A 19,918-nucleotide genomic window follows, 5' to 3' on the forward strand; every position below is an offset into this window, starting at 1 on the left:
TATGATACTTGGTGTTTAGGCCAACCCGCCCACCCCCCCTTATTTGGTGTGTATATGAAAAGTGTGTCATTACAATGGAAATGTTGGTCTAGTAAAAGGTATCACAAATCTCCCTGAGGTCCTTGTCTGACCAGTGATGCTATAAAATGTAATGATGTATTACGCTGCTGAGAACTCAGCTGTCTGTAAAACCAAAGCTGTGTGACATGATTCATATTACAGTGGAGAGGCCCAGTCAGTCACTTACTTCTGCTCACCAGGGTCCAGTCTGGGCAGAGTTGTCCTCACAGTGCCCATAAAAGCAGCTAGAATAGATCAATGTGGCTGATTCTGGTAAATTTTTAAAAGCATTCCATAGCACATTGACATTCACAAAATCTTGCTTGGCACAGACAATATATTTAGAAATATGGAAAAATGGAAGTCTATAAATGCCTTCTGGTCTTCATGGTGACCTTAAGTCTGACCTCGGTAATGCAAGTTTGAATGCTAACGTATGCAACTGTCATGGCTCCTTCACTGTTGGCACCTTGTGGCACTTCTTTACCAGGTCTGAAGCAAACTTGTTGTTAAGGCTTCCTGTCTAGTTTCTGCTCTCTGAAAATGCCAAAGGAAGACTCAACTTCAGAACAAATAAGAACTCACAGTACTTTCAAAGACCTACGCTTGAATGGATTGTGAAGACATGTGAAAAAGAACCCGTGATCCAAATGTGCTTTTTGCTCACAGTAATGAATTCATGGACTCCTTCAGTCAGGGTATGCAAAGTGTATGCCTACTGGTAATGCAAAATGACCTTGTTAAAATAAGTTAAAGGAAGACAAAGGACATGCAATTGATTTCACATTCTCTGACTTGTGTTTAATCAATAAAATGCTTTTTATTGAGACTGTCATCCTGATATTGTTTGGTAATCTATGCACCTTCCAGTCTATACACCTAGCTACCATGTGTCAGTTATAATTATTATGCTATATTCACATAACAAAATCTGGGGCACTTAACATTTCTGTTTCTCAAGCTGCAGTCCTATAGGACTGGTAGCTCCTTTTAACCAGTATCCTCTTCCCCCGTAATTTTCTCTCTCTATTTCCTGGCAGCCTCCATAGTCTCTTCCCTTTTCTTGCTTCTCCCCACCCACTCACACACCAGACAACCTACCTTTATCTGTCCTCCTGTTTTCAGCTTTCCCTCCCCCTGGCAGCCTCTTCCCAGGAAAAGTCTAGCCAGCTGCACAGTGACCACTTGTGCCGGGCCTGGCTGCGCAGTGTGAGTAGTGAGTCTCCAATGGTTGCTCTTAGCCTGTCCCTAGCAAGTCACTAACGTTGTTTGTAAGGCAAGGAACAGAACATGGTTGTCCTTATAATAACAAAACAGGAGATTAATTTTAAGTGATGCTGTAGGTAAAAACTTTGTAGAAGCCAAGTTGGATAGTTTTACTTAGCAGATGGAGAGGAAACAATGTCCCATCTGAAGATCAGATTCCTCCAACAATTTGTTGTTGGTTTTTTTTTCTTTTGCTGTCAAATCACAGCTGATGTATGACAACCCTCTAGGGTTTTCAAGGCAAGAGACATGCAGAGGTGTCTCTGCCATTGCCATTGCCTGCTTCTGCATAGTGACCCTGGTCTTCCTTGATGGTCTCCCATCCAAGTACTTACCAGGGCCAACCTTTCTTAGCTCCTGAGACCTGACAAGATTGGGCTAGTCTGGGCTATGCAGATCAGGGCTAGTTACTAGCATACTATTTTAAGTCTGCAATACTTCCTCTAGTCAAATTTAAGACTCTCCAAACTGCAATTTAGGGCTTCTTCACTATGCCCTGTATCAGCAAACAGAATCTCATTCTCGCTTGGGTCAAGTTAGTTTATTCACCTCATCCAGCCCAATACCCTGTCCAAACAATGGGTTGGATCCTACCAACTTTTTGTCTCATGAAAGTGGGAGGACCCTTTTGTCAGAGGTTGTGGGACCCACATGGCCAAAAGCCATGTGGGTTAGTAGCTGCAGTGAGGAGACTTGGGTGAAATCTCACAGATATACTGGTAGGACCCATCTCATTGGTTCAGGACATCTTGTCTTGCCTGACAGAGTCAAAAAAGAGAAACAGAAGACCGGAAGTACAAAATTCTGGATAACTCAGCAGTTTCATGTAGATATTAAACAGCATGGAGGATAGAATAGAATCCTGCAGTATTGTAAGATCATAGATCTAGCAGTTGTTCTCCAGTACCACCTTCTGAAATTTGTCATTTATGTAAGAATGAAACCACCAGAGTTAGGTGTTGCCAGTACCACCAATTTATCTCCTTGCGAGGAGGCAATCCAGAGGAAAAAATTGCTTAAACATTTCTCCATTGGGTGCCCATAAGCAAAAGGGCTAGAAATGCAAGCAATTTCTATAGACAAATACTTATGTAAAATATCTATACCCCACTTTTCAGGCATAACTTTTATTTTATAGGCATACATTCTTCCATGAACAATTCCATTATACAGCAAGCAAAGGGGTTTTTGGGGGGAGGGGGGTACACTGCAAGATAAAATGGATTTTTTGACTTTGTGCCATGGGATGTCTTTGAGGTTTCAGCTGCTGACAGAAAGTTATCTAGATTTTTAGTGAGATAGGTTGGTCATACAGTGGTGTCCATCCAGGCTTTTGGCTCACCACAACATTGCCATTTTCTTGTATTTGTGCTTTTTTAAACAAAGCAGCATCCATTCTTTTGTCCTGCTGTTTCTGTTTATATAGCAGGGATCTTTGCTAAGACTGTGCCATAAAATGTTCTTCTGAAACTAGCCCAGGTTCATACCAGATGTTCATGTGGATGCAAGAATCAAAATAGCTTGATGCACATCACATCACAAATTATAAGGTTAGTAAGGATGTCTATGGCTTTCTTTACTGATATGTGTTTCTGGGAAGGTATCTTGAATTTGAAGCCTGATGGACAAATTGGTTAAGCCTTCAGTCTTGTGGAGATCCATTTTATGCTTAATTGTGTTGGAATAAAACGCTTAGCTTAGCTAGTTTATTCTATTGTAAACCACTTTAAACATGTGTTGGTGGAGAAGTGGGTTATACATTTAAATATAAATAAACTAAAATGCACTTCACACTTTCAGAGGACAGAAAGCACGTATGTAGAATCTAAACTTCAGATTCATAACTTCTACAATGGATTTTGTGTCATTGGATTTTGTTCTTTGTTGTCTTTCAATATGAATTTAATGGCAAAAGAGGCTGTAGTGCATTGAATTGCATGTACGTGAGATGCCTTCTTTTGATTGTTTGAAAATTTATTGTTCTGGTGGACTGTTTACTGGCCCCTGAGGAAGTGGACACCTTATGAAACAAGCAGAATATCGTTTGCCGGCTGCTCGTAGGGCTGGGGGGGGGGGACTCTTCGGGGTCCCTTTGTTTCTTTGTAACTCCACCTGAAAGAGATAAGAGAGAAAGAAGTTACAGCAAGCAAGAATGTACATTTGGGATCACGCACCAGACTGACCTGTTCTTTGCTCCATGCGAGTTAAGGAGAGGGATGGCATTTCCCGGCAGTTCATTTTCATCTTCCATTCAGATGAGAATTCTCAGGACTTCTCAGGGTCTCCAGTGTTTTGGACAGCGTTGACAATTTAAGAATTCACATGATCATTCAATGGGGATTTTGTATATTTTTGCACTGAGACTGTTTGAGCTTATACAGTCTGTGTTTATTATTGCATACTGATGAGAGAGAGAGATGATTTGTTTAAATGACTATATAAGTCTTTTGATAAATTGATACTTTTGTATTGAAGAGACCTTAACTGTGTGAGTAATTCTTGAAGTTTGTTACACTTTATATTTGATTGGTATTAATTCCTGGGAGTCGTGTAGATAGTGTAATTGACCAGATCCCTTGGGAATGCCTCTACTTTTGTCACAATATGAATTTAATGGCAAAAGAGGCTGTTAGTCTGCTTTCAAGGTCTTTTGCTTCAGATTTATGAATATTGGAACTACCTGTATGAGCTATAGAGATTTTTTTAAAAGTACCTTCATTTATGCTTTGAATTCTACATGATCTGATTTCTCAAGATTTTTTAAAAAATCACTCTAATTTGGCTATAGCTTTTCTGCACCTACCTGGGTGATTTACAGGAGAAACTTGGGAGAGAAAGAAAGAGAGATATTTATAATTTATTGCTGTGCTCTTGAAGTTGTGGTAAGTATTTTTGTGCTATTTTAAATATTTAAGTGGAATAACTTTAGGTTACAGCAATAGGAGATCAGCTAAAATCCCTGCTTGGTCCAAGGTTTCCCATTGTGATTACAGAGCTACAGAAGAAAATCTATAGTGAAGGATTAAGTTCAGTTAATGTGAATTGCCTCAGGTAAAAGGCTTGATGTAATTTTAGCTCATAAGAAATCTTTTGCTTTCCATGGTTGGTTCTGATTAAGGATGCTAAAACATCTGCTAGTTCAGGTCACATTTTGCTCACTGGTTGGGAGCAGGAAGCAATGGGGAGCAGTTTGGCTGTTCATGAGCAGCTTGAACCTGTTTGTTAGGTTACTTTCCATGTACAATACATTGAGGCTGTTCTGTACTGTAGTGTTTAAATTTCAAACATGCATGTTCTCACACAGCCTGATGAGAATCCTGCTCCCCCTGCTAGACCTGTCATCTCTGTGATTCTAAACCAATTGTTTAAATAGCGAGCAAGAAATTTATAAGCAATGTGGGTTTTTTTAAAAGTTGTACCGTTGGTTGTTCTCTGTGTTATTAACTCTGTGATATTCAAATTTTTTTTGTGCACATGCATTTCTGCACAGCCTTACAGGAATTGTAGTTCCCTCAGCCCTGTGTCTTTCCCTGGGAAAGTATTCATGCCACCAACTGTTGAGGTGGAAAAATGGCTGCAAGGCAGAAGGAAATGAAACTCTGCTGTCATAGTTACTTCCCAGCCATAAAGCTACTTGGTCTGCTGCTCAAGTGAGATGGCAGGGAGGTGCTCTGAGGTTCGGCTCACAGAAAACTCATCTGTTCAAAACCTTATGGTTGCTTTCCAAAAATATTTGCCATGAACTTCTTAGCTTTCCTAATTTTATTTAATTTACTTCATTGATAATCTACCTTTTTCACTGATGAGATTTAAATGCCCCACAGTTCTTAAAAAAATGTTCTCATACTGCAATTCTGAAATAACTGCTTTACCACCCCAAATCAGTTTGTGCTATACCAAACTGAAACGTTGGTTGTACATTGCTAATGGTAAAGTCCGGGTATTTTCATGTTATAATTCTCACATAGCTGCTGTCACTTACCAAAACCTTGTTTGGTTTCCTCCATTGTTGGTCATAGGGCCAAGCTACAAGTGATGAATGACACTTGAATGGCAAGTGGATCGAGTGGAGGGCAAGTGAACAGGGAGAAATACACTTGCCGTTCAAGTGTCATTTGTCACTTGTAGCTTGGCCCTAAGTCTCAGGGCCAAGCTACAAGTGACGAATGACACTTGAACGGCAAGTGTATTTCTCCCTGTTCACTTGCCCTCCACTCAATCCACTTGCCGTTCAAGTGTCATTCGTCACTTGTAGCTTGGCCCTTAGAAACAGGGACCCAACTGGAGAAGCAATTCAAGCAGGGAAATTCTTCACTACATTCTTAAAAGATGACCATAAATAAGGTAAACCCAGCCTTAACTTATTTTGTTGGATTTTCTACAATGAAATGATGTTCTGTGAGGAGACAATAATACTTGAACACTACTGCCATCTAGTGTCCACATTGAAGCAGTATCTTTTATTAGCTTTAGCTGGCTCTCATATGTCACTGAGCTAAATAACCTCTTCACTGTAAGTACCATACTCCTGAGATCATCAGTCAAATAGTTGGGAGAGATCCTTGTTGTGGGGTGATAGTCATGCTGCTCTTTGCCTTTTCTTCTTATTATATAGGGAATGATTGATATATGCTTTAGCACAAAGGAAAATTATTGCACATCCATCAAACAAGACTTGGGGTGGTATATTGGTTTGAACGTAAGAAGAAGGGTGGAAAGACCTGGGCTCAAATCTCTGCTCACTCATGATATTTTCTAAATGACCACAAAGTTTCTCCCCCTCTCTTACGCAGCCTAGCCTACTTTATAGGGTTGTTGTACAGCTTTGAGTGCTGCTGCGTAGACCACGTGTATCAAAAGAATAACATGTAGATTTAAAGCTAAAAAGCTTTAAGTTGGAAATGGGAAGCATAACAAAATATTGTGACATTTGTGGGGGAGGGGGGCTAGATTTAGCATTCTGAACTGCAACTGATGTGCTTAAATTACAAGGGTCAGATCTGACAGCTGCCAAGTAAAGAAGACGTCCTCTGATACAGGAAGACTCCCCCATTAAGCAAAAAGGTGTTGTAGGACCCAGTTCTTGCTTCTTATCCTACTACATGCCTTTAGCTTATGTCTTAGGGACCACACACCACATGGCAGCAATCCTGCACTGACAACAGGGAGCTGATTTCATGATGAGTGTAGTCCTTTCAAGACTACATCAAGGCATATAGGATGTCTCCCAAATGCACTTAATTCCTCCTGATATTCATGATCACTATGTTGTCTGAACAAGGACAATGTGCATATTTAGGATGGATGTACAGCTTTGGTACATACAACCTGACCACAGGATTTTTTGGTGTTCTGGTTTGCATGTGCCAAGCTGTATGCACATGCAAAATATACGTATTGCCCCTGTTCAGACAATGTGGTGAGCAGCAGCTGCTTCTAAGGTGCTTTTCAATGCTTGTTTGCTTTCCTGTTTTGTTTTTATTTGCCGGGGAAAGAAGCTCTCAACTGCTTTGTGTAGTTTGCTGCTGGTGTACACTATCAAGTATTGAGATTTCAGCTCACAGAAACATCTTTATTGAGAACTGGAAGCAGACAGATAACGTAAGTTCAACATGAGCCAAATATATATACACAAACCCCGCCCCAATGATAACCAACAACCAATAGGCACACGAAGCTAGAATCCTTATTTTGCATTAACTATATATGTTCGTGTTGGGTTGGATCCCATTAAAGATTTCTGCGTGTGCAACAATCCTCGCACATGTGAAAGTGCTAAATTTCTCCTTGTTTTCTGTAATAAATGAATGCAGAAACACATAGCACTTCAAGGTGATTTTCAATATATATATATATACATATATATATATATATATATATATATATATATATATATATATATATATATATATATATATATATATATATATATATATATATATATATATATATATATAAATCACCTTGAAGTGCCATGTGATTCTGCAGTCCTTGTGGTATTGCTTGCACAAGTGGGTATATTTTATTTTCTGCTCTAGTATAGGTGGAGCCAAGTCATGGCCTATTTACTCTTCAATTTAGCACATTGATGATTTATTTGCAAATTTAGATGAGCAGTGTTTTGAATAGTGTATGTCTACACAGTGGTAGCATTCAGCATTGCAGTTGATTTACTAGCTTGTTGGATTTTTATATTGTATACATAAGTACATGCATACTATAAAATCAGCTACCTTTCAAATGTATACATTGCTTTTGCACCTGTGTAATTAAGGATATTAATCAGCTGGATAATACATCCGCTTTATTATCACACGCTCAAAACTTAGTGAATGGAACTACAGGTTGCAGGTGACAATATGAAGTACAAAGCATTTGTGATACAAAGAATGAGTTAACACTCTTTGCTTTGGGAGTCAGACAAGCAAAATGGGCAAGGCTAGAATGTTAGAGAAAGAAGTGACACAGCTTCCTCTCTCTATCACCCTACTCCAGGAGGTTCAAGACAGCTGATGAAAACACCTCTCTTTTTTTTGTAATTTGATATATTTTTTTCTGTTAGATGGACTGAGTGGGCCATGGATGGAAAAGTGAACAGGGAAAGCCATGGGAATTTAACGCAAAAATTTATAACAGTTCTGAACATTTGGGGGAAAAGCCAACTATTTATTAATATTTAAGGGAGTTGATATGAGTTTGTAATTTGAACCAAGGGATGTTCTCTCCATGAGTAGAAGGGATGAGCTTTCCATTTGAATATTTATTATTATTGGCAAGAAAAGAATGGAACTTGAGAATGGAAAGAATTCTTGGTGTTTCAGCAAATAGAGGAGAAGTTTGTTTATCAGATCACCTGAGTTATTTGAATAGCTAGGAGAAATATTTGGTTTTTAGTGTCACCTCCTTTGGTATCACAGGCGAATCAGATTGTGTAGTAAAATATAGTGTTGGGCTGTATAAAGTTGAGTCTTGCCACAGTTCATTGATGGCCATGTAGTGAGTTTGCCGGAGTGAAGCTCTGTCTTGATAAGTAGTGTGTGTGTGTGTGTGTGTGTCTTGATAAGTAGCGTGTATTGGACAGTGATCTGTCATCAGTTAGTGATGCATGGAAAGGAGTTTGTGCAAAATAATTTAAACACTTATTGGGTAATGGTCTGAAAAAACGCATTGTCAGTCAGTTTCCAGACACGTTAAATAATACACTTTAACAATCCTTTGGAAGTGGATTTTTTGTTTCACACACAAAAACTCAGCTCCAAATAATCACTAAAAATATTGAAAGTGCATTATCCAACGTGTGTGGAAGCAGCCAGAGTTCACATTTTCTTTATTATTACAAAATACATCAACGTACAATATTTATATAGGTATACACATATATGGACAAAAATACATCAATTTAATACACTCTTCCTTAAGTCTGTCAAGTGAATTATGAAAATTCCAAGATTTAGAAAAGGAGACCATTTCCGACAGAATTTATCTTGAGATCAATCTTTTCCTCCACATATACTGGTAAGTTCGAAGCTTAGCTGTTAGCATAACATGCCATATTCTTCCAGAGTGTACATTTTAAGGCGGCTGTTTAATACCCATGAACACTTTGTACAGAACTGGGGCACTTGGGGAATCTTCAAAGATGTTGGTCTATAATATATAGTCATTGTGAAACTTACAAAATCACTCCTACAAAACTGGGAAAAATTATACGCTAAATTTTAAAGAACTTTCTGATTCCCATTTCATGCTGCTTCCGAATGAGAGCACTCATTCTAGGGTGGTTTGCTCATGTTTACCTATAAAAAAGTGAGAGAGAAGGGAAAGAACATATAAGAGGAGATCTGTAACATTTTCACGTCTTGCTTTTTTGGGGTGTGTGTATGTGGTATGTAGGTACATATAATAAATTAAATATGGTATGTAATGTTTTGCATGTGATGTATTTAATTTGGATTTTAATTCTACTTGTTAATTTTTAAAAACCTTTTCTTGTGAGTTTAAATGCTTCTAAAGAAAGTAGGAGGGGGGCTAGATAGGTAAATGGAGTGTGATCAGATTGTCTGGTAACTGTAGCTGGGGGGTGGGGAGTGGAGTGCAGTTTTTAGTCTTTGAAAAACTGTTCATTCCAGTAGAGGCAGGCAAACTGTGTGTTTCTGTGCCTGTGTGTTTCTGTGCCTGTGTGTTTCTGAGACAGTTAACCAGCCAGGAGATTCTGGTTAAGTCAGTCTTTGGATATCTCAAAGAAAGGATTCTGGCTAAATCAGGCAAACTGTGTGGAAGCCTAAGTGCCAAATTCTGTCTCACAAACTGAGTGTGTGCCCAGGTCAGTTTATGAATATATCTGAGAGCCAAACTACAAGTGACGCCTGACACTAGTTGGACACTTGTCAGCTTCCCTCAAGTTTTGATGGGAAATGTAGGCATCCTGGTCTTGCAGCTTGGCTCTCCGACTGCTGTCCAATGGACTTTTCAACTGTCACTTGTCCAACATTCTGCCAAGCTGCCTACATTTCCCATCAAAACTTGAGGGAAGCTGATAAGTGTCCAACCTGTGTCAGACGTCACTCGTAGTTTGGCTCTGAGAGAAAGATCTATCTAGGTCAGGCAAGCTGTCTGGAAAGGCCTGAATGAATCTATATCTGTGTGGATGTGAAGAGAGTTTATTCTGTTAGTGAAGACCTGTGTGGAAAATTACTTCCCCTCTCAGCTACTCTTATGCACTGACAGTTAGACGCTGAGAGATCTCTGTCTTTCAGTGCTACACCTCTGAAGATGCCAGTCACAGCTGCTGGTGAAACGTCAGGAACTACAATGCCAAGATCATGGTGATATAGCCCGGAATATCCACAACAACCACTGACCATTCTGTTGAACTGTCATCTATAACAAGCCTTTCCATATTGCCAGTTACACTGCCTTCAGTGGTAGTGAAAACCTTTTGAGGAAGTCAGGGAGGCAGAAATATGAAGGTTACACAAACCCAAAGGGGAAGGTGTTCTTGAGGTAAAATCTTGGGTAAAGTAGAGAATATCTGAAGCTCTGTGTGTGGAAATAAACAGTGTTGGTTGTTACTAGAGCCCTCTTGAGGTATAAGTTTAAGGTAAAATAAAAAGGAGCTGGATTAAAGGTCCAAAGGCAAAAGTTTGAAAACATACAGCAAATCATTACTTGAGGAAATTATTTTAGATGCTTATTCTGTTCAACATTAGCATTGTCCGTTTCCATGGTCATTGGCACTAATTATGTGCTAGAGCTCTTGAGAGGTGTGAATGGTTCAATTAAGATGTCAATCTTTCAGCCTACACAAATATCCTGTCCCTGAGCTTTGAGTTTCAGTCTTTTTCAGTATGACTGAAAATAATTTCATAATCTGTCCAAGGCAAGGGGGAAAAAAAGCAGTGAACAAGTTCCTACAAAGCAGTTTTAGGGCAGGTGGCTTAATCTTACACGTAAATAATCATTTCAGTATATACTTCTGATTATAGATAATAGTTCTTCGGTAACATTAGCTCACTCAGGTGTGGCATCTTGTTCTATATGTTGTAACCTGCCATTTATTCACACTTTCTGGGCAATTACTTCATTGAAAATCAGATTACATGTTTAAATGTCAGAAATTAAAGTGCCAAATAACCTGCAGAAAATCAATTGTTAGCATCCCCTGCTCCTGGGGGTGCAATTATAACCATTTCTCCTTCATGTGGGTTCCAACTTGTGTCCTGATAATATGTTGACATATATGAATCAGTAGACATTTGGATTAAACTCATCCAATGCTATCATTCAGTATTTCCATACTCAGCCTCAGATTGTTTCACAGATGGATGTGTGACACAGTATTTTATTATTTGATTGCTCAGCACTTAATGATTTTTCTCCAGTGGAGATAGTGGAAAATATATCAGACATTAAGTCAAATAAAATGAAAGCTTTGATGTTATGATGGACCCCCCTACACTCTTCCCACTGTGAGGCAGATTTTCCCACTAAAATTCAGTTTCCCTGCTTTGACTGAGTAGCAAGTAGCATGTTAATATTTGTGATTTTGAAAGTCTGTTTGTCCCACCCTGACAAGCAGATATAATTTTGGCTTTTTAGCCCAGCCTAGGAATTTGATGAGGAAAAGCAGGAGCTCTTTTTGTTGGAAATGGCAATAGAGGCTGTATAACATTAAAAAAGAAATCTATTTAACAGGCAGGGATTGAGTAAATGTAGTCAGGGGATGGAAATGTAGAGGTAAAATTTTATTTGTATTACAGAATAGGCAACATAGTATCTTTCAAGCTTATTTTCATATATTCTTGGTTCTTAACAGTGAGAGATGTTTTAATTAGTAATTTAGGTACATTTAGGACAATGTTTCTTCAGGAAGTTTCCTATGACACTTCAGGTTTTCTGGAGTTAGTCATTTTTTTTGTGCACCTAACTTGCTCCTTTCTTGAAACTAGAGAGTGTTTCTATTTCCTGAGTAGGCTAAACAGTTTTCACAACAGACCTGGGGTCCTCCTCAGAGCCAACCCCCCCTTTGAAACTGGGCAGGAATTAATCATCTTCTCCTCAGAAGATATAACCCCTCTTCTTTTGGGCTTGAAAGGGAGTTGCAACCCATTACCCAATCACTCTTGCCAAAACACACTCCCAGTTATCTGGTGTGTCTCTGTGTAAAGCATACTTTAGCTTATTCTGAAACTTAGACTTTGAATTCTTAGATAGTATTCTTCCTCAGGAAAGTAATACTACAGTTAAGGCAAAAGAGTCTTCTCTCTTCACTCTAAAGGTGAACCTGCCTGACTTTTTTTGTCAGACTCTGACTCCAAATCTTGTCAGAAAATCAACTGACTGTCTTTTGACTGGTTCTAACCGACCAATCAGAGAAGCGGGAGAGGCCTGTCACTCAAGCTCTTCATTCTAGTGAATAGTTAACCATTCCCCTCCCAATTCTCTGATTTTGCTGCACTTTGGAAACCTGCTGTTAAGTGCAGTCTGTCACAGTAGTATTCAGTGATGTACTGGGAAGTTAAAATGGCTTAGGAACAAACTAAGCTGATCAGCCACTGCAGTGTTAACAATGGGCCTAGGCTTGTTACATCCTTCTGCAAACTGGGAGAAGATAGTTGGTAAGCTCACATTGATCAATGTTGTTGCAGAACATACTGAGAAGCCCCTGCAGTACTGACAGAACTAGTAGGGGCTGACTCTGCTTTTACTTCTGGCCACCAGTGTCTTCTCCAAGGCAGCAAGCCACCAGGAACTTTCCCTATAAATTAAATGGCCATTCCGCCCTTTTTAGTATTTAGTTTGTGATGGCTGTTGCATGTAGCCAAGTCTGCTGTCAAGATTTGCAGTTGTTGAACATGCACACATACACTTATCTTGAATTATCAAGAAAGTTCAAGTAGAGCTGTCACATTTAAGTTTATATAGGTTTTTTTAAAAAAAATGGGCTAGAAGATATTTGATGTTAAGAACATGGTTATCTGTTTTTTGTAATATAAACAGAAGCCCAGAAGTGTCTTAAAGACTTACAATGTTTATTCCAGGTATTGCTCACTTCTTCAGATGCTTATTCTTTGGTCAAGCAAGAAAATGCATTTTTAGAAATATGCTCCAACTCTAGAGAAATAAAACTGGTCCCTTCCTTAATTTCATTCATTCACAAGACTTCGTAGTCATCCAGGACAGAGGTCCTAATATCTGCCCCCCAATCCTAAAGCCTATATGGGCTATATTAGATACCATCAAGCCTTACAGGTGGATGGGGAACAATTTGCCCCTCACCCAGAGAGATGCCCAAGGCTTCTCTTCAATTTAGTTGCTTTATTGTTTTATACAACTGAGGTGCTTACAGATAGTAGTGGTGGTCTAGGAAGAGAAATCAGTCTGTGAAGAGTATTAAGAATATATCTGCCTAATTCACTGACTATATCTGGACTGGATGGAATTCATTTTTGAAGTATAGAGATCATATGTACAGGAATTCGAGGTAAGATCTCCCTTCATACAGACTTCTACAAAATTCATGTTTGACCAAAACTGAAAAAGAGGGGCAGGTCTCACATAATTGCATAAACCCAAGGGGACACAAAGTCCTAAGAACCTAAATTAATAATAAAGATTTTTATAAATTTTTGTAGATTTTTACAAAATTTTTAAACCGCAAGTGCAATTAGTGCAAAATTATATAAACACTGTAAACCAAAATCTCTCGTACATACAATCCTTATAGGATGTTCCTACCCCAAGTAGCCAATATTTCTAAATAAAGTAAATATCACAATTTATCTGAATCCAAACCAATGCTCATACTTGGGGTAGGAACATCCTATAAGGATTGTATGTACGAGAGATTTTGGTTTACAGTGTGTTTATATAATTTGCACTAATTGCACTTGCACTTTAAAATTTATAAAAATCTACAAAAATTTATAAAAATCTTTTATTATTAATTTAGGTCTCTTAGGACTTTGTGTCCCCTTGGGTTTATACAAAACTCATGTTTGGCAGATATAATCCTTCAGTAACTGGAGTCTATACATGACAAAGCAAGGTTCCTTATTAGGAGAATGTATGGCATGATCAGATCAGATGGGTATGGATGAACGTAGGCTGTCTAGTTACATGCCGATAGCCTGGTTATTACAAGAGTCAAGATTGCCACATAAGGAATGCTTGAGACATAATTAAATGTAAGAAAAGTGCTATCCTCACTAATCCCATTCTGAGCTGGATTAACTTTTGATTAGAAAACGTTGTTTATGTGATGACAAAAAACAGGCTATTTCAGGCAGAGTGTTGCAAGACATTGTAGTGACAAATAGCATTCCAGTCAAGTTGTGCTGTCAGTCTTTGCCTTTCACTGTCTGAAACAAGCTGTTGCAATACATTTGGGGCAGCTCCTTTGTCTAGAAAAGTGAAGTACTTTCCAGGATACTGTTCCAAAAATATAAAGGCTGAAGTGTTGCCAAGTAGGCCCCCTCCCCTGCTTTAAGGCCTGCCATGAACTGTGTTAAAGTTTCCTGCATTCCTGTTTCACTGCTGCACCAAAGACTGCTTTGCACGTGTGTGCCCTGATACACGTGTCAATTTCCTGCCTGCGTGTCAAGTACCCTGTTGCTGTAATAGACTGTGTAGTTTACTGACTCCATGTTTGGATAACTGCACGAAAGGACTCTCTTTCTGGGCAACCCTGCCCTGACCTGTATCTGGATTTCCCAGTGTGTGTTTGGACTCTGTTACAAGTGTGCCCCGTGCCTGCATTGCCATCTGCCACGGACCGTGCCTGTTCCCTGCTTTGGACTGTGTTTTAAAGTGTTGCTCCCCCTGCCTCCATGGAAGCCTGCCTCATATGGGCCCAAGCCGCTGCTAGCAGCCGGGCGCCTGCCGGGGAAACCTCCAGCGAGCCTGGCTAGGCGCTCCCTGGTCAGTTCCCGCCTGGAGCCTCCCGCGGGTAGGTTACCGAGCTTGCCCTCGCTACCGGGCAGCCTGCTATCCAGCCCCAGCTATGCCCAGCCGGCATCCATGTTCTCAGGCAGCCAGAAGACCCTGGGAAGAAGACTGCTTTGAGAAGCCATTTCGGCGAAGCGGGCACAACACGTCTGCAGCGAGAGCCCCTCGCCCCGCTCTGCATATCTTAGGAGCCGCCCCGGAGAAGGAACTAAGTGCCGACCATCCCAAGCACTTAGAGAATGCATCTCAAAGAAACCTCCGCATTCCAGAGCTGATGACATCAGGACAAGCCCTGTCCGCTGGAACATCCTTTCAGCCCACTTGGATTTCCCCCTCCCTCTTTTGTCCCCTCTTCCTGAGGTGTCACTTATCACAATCTGATTACCAAAGTGGCCCATCTAAGCCATTCAGTAGCCCATTAGACCCTTTGTTTTAAACTGTGAGAACCACCAAGTACAGCACCAGCCCCAGGGTACATTTTGGGGTATTTAAGCTGGTCTCCCAGACCACTCGGTGCCTCGGCCATTCCCTATCCAGACCTCCTTGCTGTCCGTCTGTGGTCCCAGTGCTGGCATTGGGCCACCCTCGCTGCCGTGTCTCTGCTTCGCTCCAGGATTGTGAGTATTTCCCTTACCATCGTTGGGAACCAGCTAATGCGAATGTCTCTGCATTTCCTGCTCTGTATTTCTTAGACCTTGTGTGTTCCTTGTATGATTGTGCAAGCTAGGCTTACGCCACACCAAATACACGTGTTGGACCTGACTCGTTGTCTGCCTCTTTTTCACTAGAGTGTCTGGGATCGGGACCTCTGTAAACATAGGTTATGATCCGCGCTTAATATTAAAAGTTACAGACTGCTATAGCTAATTCCCCATTATAATAAAAGAGCAGTTCTGGTAACAGTTTACTGGTGGAGAATGCGGGCATAACCCAGTTCGTGTGAATACACGTGAGTCGACACGCGTGTCTTCGGCGAACTGACTTAGAGGAAAATTTTCCAGACCTCAGTGTAAAGAACGCAATTTAGCTCAGGGAATTAAAAGTGTGAGTGTGTGTGGCTCTAGTGAGCATTTCTATCTTGTGGGTTGGCTTTTCCCCATTTCCTCCTTCAGCCAGCTTTGGACTACTTGCCTTTTGTGGTGCACCGCGAGGCCCTCCAGCCGTTATAACCGGTGTACTGTGGGTGAGGACCTCTGAACTGGTGAAGTTCCTGGCCACCTTCCGGGCCGCCTAAACGCGTCTATGTGGGTGGGATCCCAGAAGTAGGCTCTATAGATTTATATATATCCTGAAGCAGCACGTATAAAATTCTCTTCTGCCCTCCCCCGTCTCTCCTAAGTCCGTCCAAACCCCGTTCCTGCCAGCACTTAGGCTTCAATCCCCGCTCTGGAGGAAACGTGAAGGGATCGTTAGTCTGTTCGTTTGTTCAGTCAGTTTAGCTTTGGGAATCTGAAGCCAGGTTCCTGAAGCCCCGCGGCAGCCGGCCGCACCGTGCTTGAGAGTTTTAAGGTAGACTCTTGGGCGCCTTTCTGCTTGCGAGTTTTAAGTCAGACTCGTGGGCGCACCTCGCTTGGGAGTCAGTGGGACTCTTGGGCACACTTTTGCTTGGGAGTTGTTAGAACTCTTGAGCGCTTTTTCCGCTTGGGAGTACCGTAGCTTTACTCCTGGGCACTTTTGCTTGGGGACTTGCAGAGGCAGTCCTTGAGCGCATTTAGTCTTTTGGTCTAGGCTTGGAGACAGTTTAACCGTTTGTCTCTGAGCACGAGGCCTGGGGACACTTTGAGTTTAGTTCTTGGGCAGAGAGCTTGAGAGCATTTGCAGCTTCTGAGCAGAGGCTTGGGAGCATTTCTGGTTGCCTGAGCAGAGGCTTGGGAGACCCCCTTAGTAGCAGTTCCTGAGCAGAGGCTTGGGGACACTTTTTGGTTTCCGAGTATAGGCTTGGGAGACCCCTGAGCTTTGGTTTTCCGAGCATAGGCTTGGGAGACCCCTGAGGTTTGGCTTCTGAGCAGAGGCTTGGAAGCACTGAGCGTTTTTGTTCTTGGGCTTAGAGAGCTTGAGAGCACCCTCTGAGCCAGTAAACTTTTCCTGGTCCCGTGGCTTGTAGGCAAGCTTAAAACGGGAATAGGAATTTTTCCTTCTCCCCCGGTGGAGGAGAACCGAGTGTAGGACCCTTAAAAATACCCTTTGAACCTAAAAATAGAACCTTAAAACCCCCTGGTAAAAGCCCTTGAGGACCTGAGGGAAGGATAAACCTCCCAAAAGGAACATAGAGAGGAAGAAGTTGTTAAAACCCTTGAGCAGCTTTAATCGCCCCACCCCTGGTGTCGCTGATCTACTCTTTAACCTCCCCCGAGATCAGCCTTAAACAAAAGTAAAATGTACCGGGCAGCCCCCACCGTGCCCCGCCTGGAAAAGTGGCTAGTGAAGAAGGGAGATTGCCCTTGGGAAGCCGGTTCCTTCAAGGGACCCAACCCACTCCAGATAGTTAGAAGTGCCTTCCAAGATTTTTGTGAGAAGGAGAAACCCAAGTCGAGCAAGAAAGACAGATACGGAGCTTGGGCACTTTTCACTGCCTTACAGGACAGCGTGTCCCTGATAAATAAATTACAGATAGCGCAGGAAGATAGTGAGCAGGAAATAGAGAGGCTTAGAACAGCCCAGGACAAAGAGAGGAAGGAGCTAGAGGAGAAAGCCAAACGAGAACAGGACGCCCTGCATCTAGAAATCCAGAGTCTCAGGGCCAAACTAGTCGAACAGGAAAGAGACCATGAGGAGAAAGCAGTTGAGTGGCGCGCTGAACGCGTCAATTTCATATTAGAGAAGCAAGGACTAACTACCGCCCTCCAGGACGCTCAGCACAAGGCTGAAGCGGCCACCGCTCGTGCCGACATGGCTGAGCACGCATTAACTGAGGGACAAGAAGAGATTACTAAGCTCACCCATGCCGCCCGGTTCATGGCGGACCACAACCAGTCTAAAACCGCGGCCGCGGACCATTCCGCTTGTAAGAGGGAGCTAGAGGCCCTGAAGCGACACCTGGGGATGCAACAGGCCGTAATTTCCGCCGTGCACCCCTCAGCCCTCTTGGCCCTCCCAGAAGATAGTAAGGATAGCTGGGCATCTCAATCGCCCCAGCCCGAGGAAGCCCCACAGCCCCTCCATCCAATAGCTACTAAGGAAATTGTATCCATGGACGAGGATGGCAGGAAAACAGACCGGGTCGTTAAGGAAACCCGCAATTGGAGGCCTGATGAGCTCCAAGCCATAGCAGATCGCATGGGACCCCTAAACCGAGACACAGCCATCCAGTGGTTCACCCATGTGACCACCTCTCAGCCTTCCGCTAGTGGTTCCGATGTAGCCCAACTGGCTCGCCAATGCGCCGCCTCTGAGATAGTTTCGGCCCTCAATGCCTATATTTCTAACCGAAGGCTAGCCACACGCAGCCAGTATGGAGCAATTAAGGAAATTTGTGCATTCCTGTGGCCCACCAAGAGCTTGAAAGCCCTGTATATTGCGGAGTCCCAGAAACCTGGGGAGGACCCAGAGGCATATTTAGCTAGGAAACAGCTTCTTGCTGAGCTAGCAGACGAAGTGGACCTGGATGCCAGCGATGTACCCGACTTTGACGAGTTAGAATTCAGGAGAGCAGTCTTGGATGGACTCAATAGTACCACCCGCCTAGCACTAGCAGGAGTGGAGCCCGGGAGCATCTCATGGGGAGACCTGGAAGCTCGCATCAGAAGCATTGCTGGCCTGTTGCGAGAAACCGGTGCCATCCGCCATGTGAAGCCCCCGGCCTCTCGTAGGAAGGAGAGCGAGCCGATATGTGCAGTCACCTATGCCAATCATGGCCCCCACTCTCAGTACCGACCACAGGGACGCAGCCCGTACTCCGAGGCAAGGGGAGGAATCCTGAGGGGAAGGAGCGGCAGCTTTAACCGGGGAAGGGGACCGAGGGACTACCGTCCAGGGGTCTCCTTTGCGCCCGCCCCGAGTTACAGTTCCTCCTCCCAGCAAGGACCCCATGAGCCCCGACTACAGGATGCGCCCATAGCCCCTTCTCACTCGCGAGCATCGCACCCGTACAACCATCAGGTCTACCCGCCTCCAGATCAGTCTAACGCTTGGGGAGCATCGCAGGGCGACCACGAGGGCTACCGGGACCGTGGCAGCACGCCCCAGTCCAGGGACTCCCTCCGTTGGGAACTTTGGATGCGCCTCAAAAACATTGGAGCGGACATGGAGCTATTCGATGGAAAGCCCACGTCCGTTCTAATGAAGGCAATCATGGAGTGGGAAGACCAGCAGCAGCCCCCAGTACCTCCGTCGGCGCCCCCTTTGCCGCCAGACCCTCCCTTCTCGAGTCCCCCGATAGCTGCGGTCCGGGAACGCCCGAGCCCCAACAACCCCTTTAGAGGAAGCGCCGCTTCCACCGATCAGAGTGCAGGATCGGAATAGGGATGCCCCGAGTCCCAGTCTCCTTCCGTGGGCATAGTTGCCAAACTAAAGCCGGACACATGGGGGAGACCGACAGTAAAGGCAGGGATCGGGACTCCCGGGGAAAAGAAAAAGCCTGCCACCCTCCTCATAGATACCGGAGCTTCACTTAATATACTCCGGCCCACCTTAGTTGCAAAGGGAACTCAGACCCCCACCACCATGCAGCTCGCCGGTTTTGGAGGCGGCATGCAGGAATCCCCGGTCTGGCAGGATATCCCCCTCTCAGTTGGGAACCTGGCCACCTGGATTTCGGCATGCGCAAACCGGGGAGAAGATGATGGACTTTTGGGTATGCCGTTCTTCCGAGCCGAGGGACTGACCATTGACTTAGCGAACGGGCTCCTGTGGCGCATCCCGGGAGGCCCAGACTTTGTTAATGCAGTCCATCGATGTGCAGCCCTTAAAGCCCCCCTTCCTCTCGCCCCTATTACAGGAGACCCCTGGGTTCAGGACTTTCCCGAAGTATGGGTGACAGACAAGGCCGAGTGTGGGATAGTGAAGGGCGCCTGCGTCCTGATAGAAGGAAAGGACCCCCCTCCCCAACGACAGTACAAGTACCCAGCGGAAGCTGAGGCAGGGATAGCCAAAACTATAGAAGGACTCCTTGAGTGGGACGTCATACTCCCAATGCAGTCCATCTGCA

The sequence above is a fragment of the Eublepharis macularius genome, chromosome 6 (genome assembly GCF_028583425.1).
Source record: "Eublepharis macularius isolate TG4126 chromosome 6, MPM_Emac_v1.0, whole genome shotgun sequence".
Taxonomy (NCBI): Eukaryota; Metazoa; Chordata; class Lepidosauria; order Squamata; family Eublepharidae; genus Eublepharis; species Eublepharis macularius.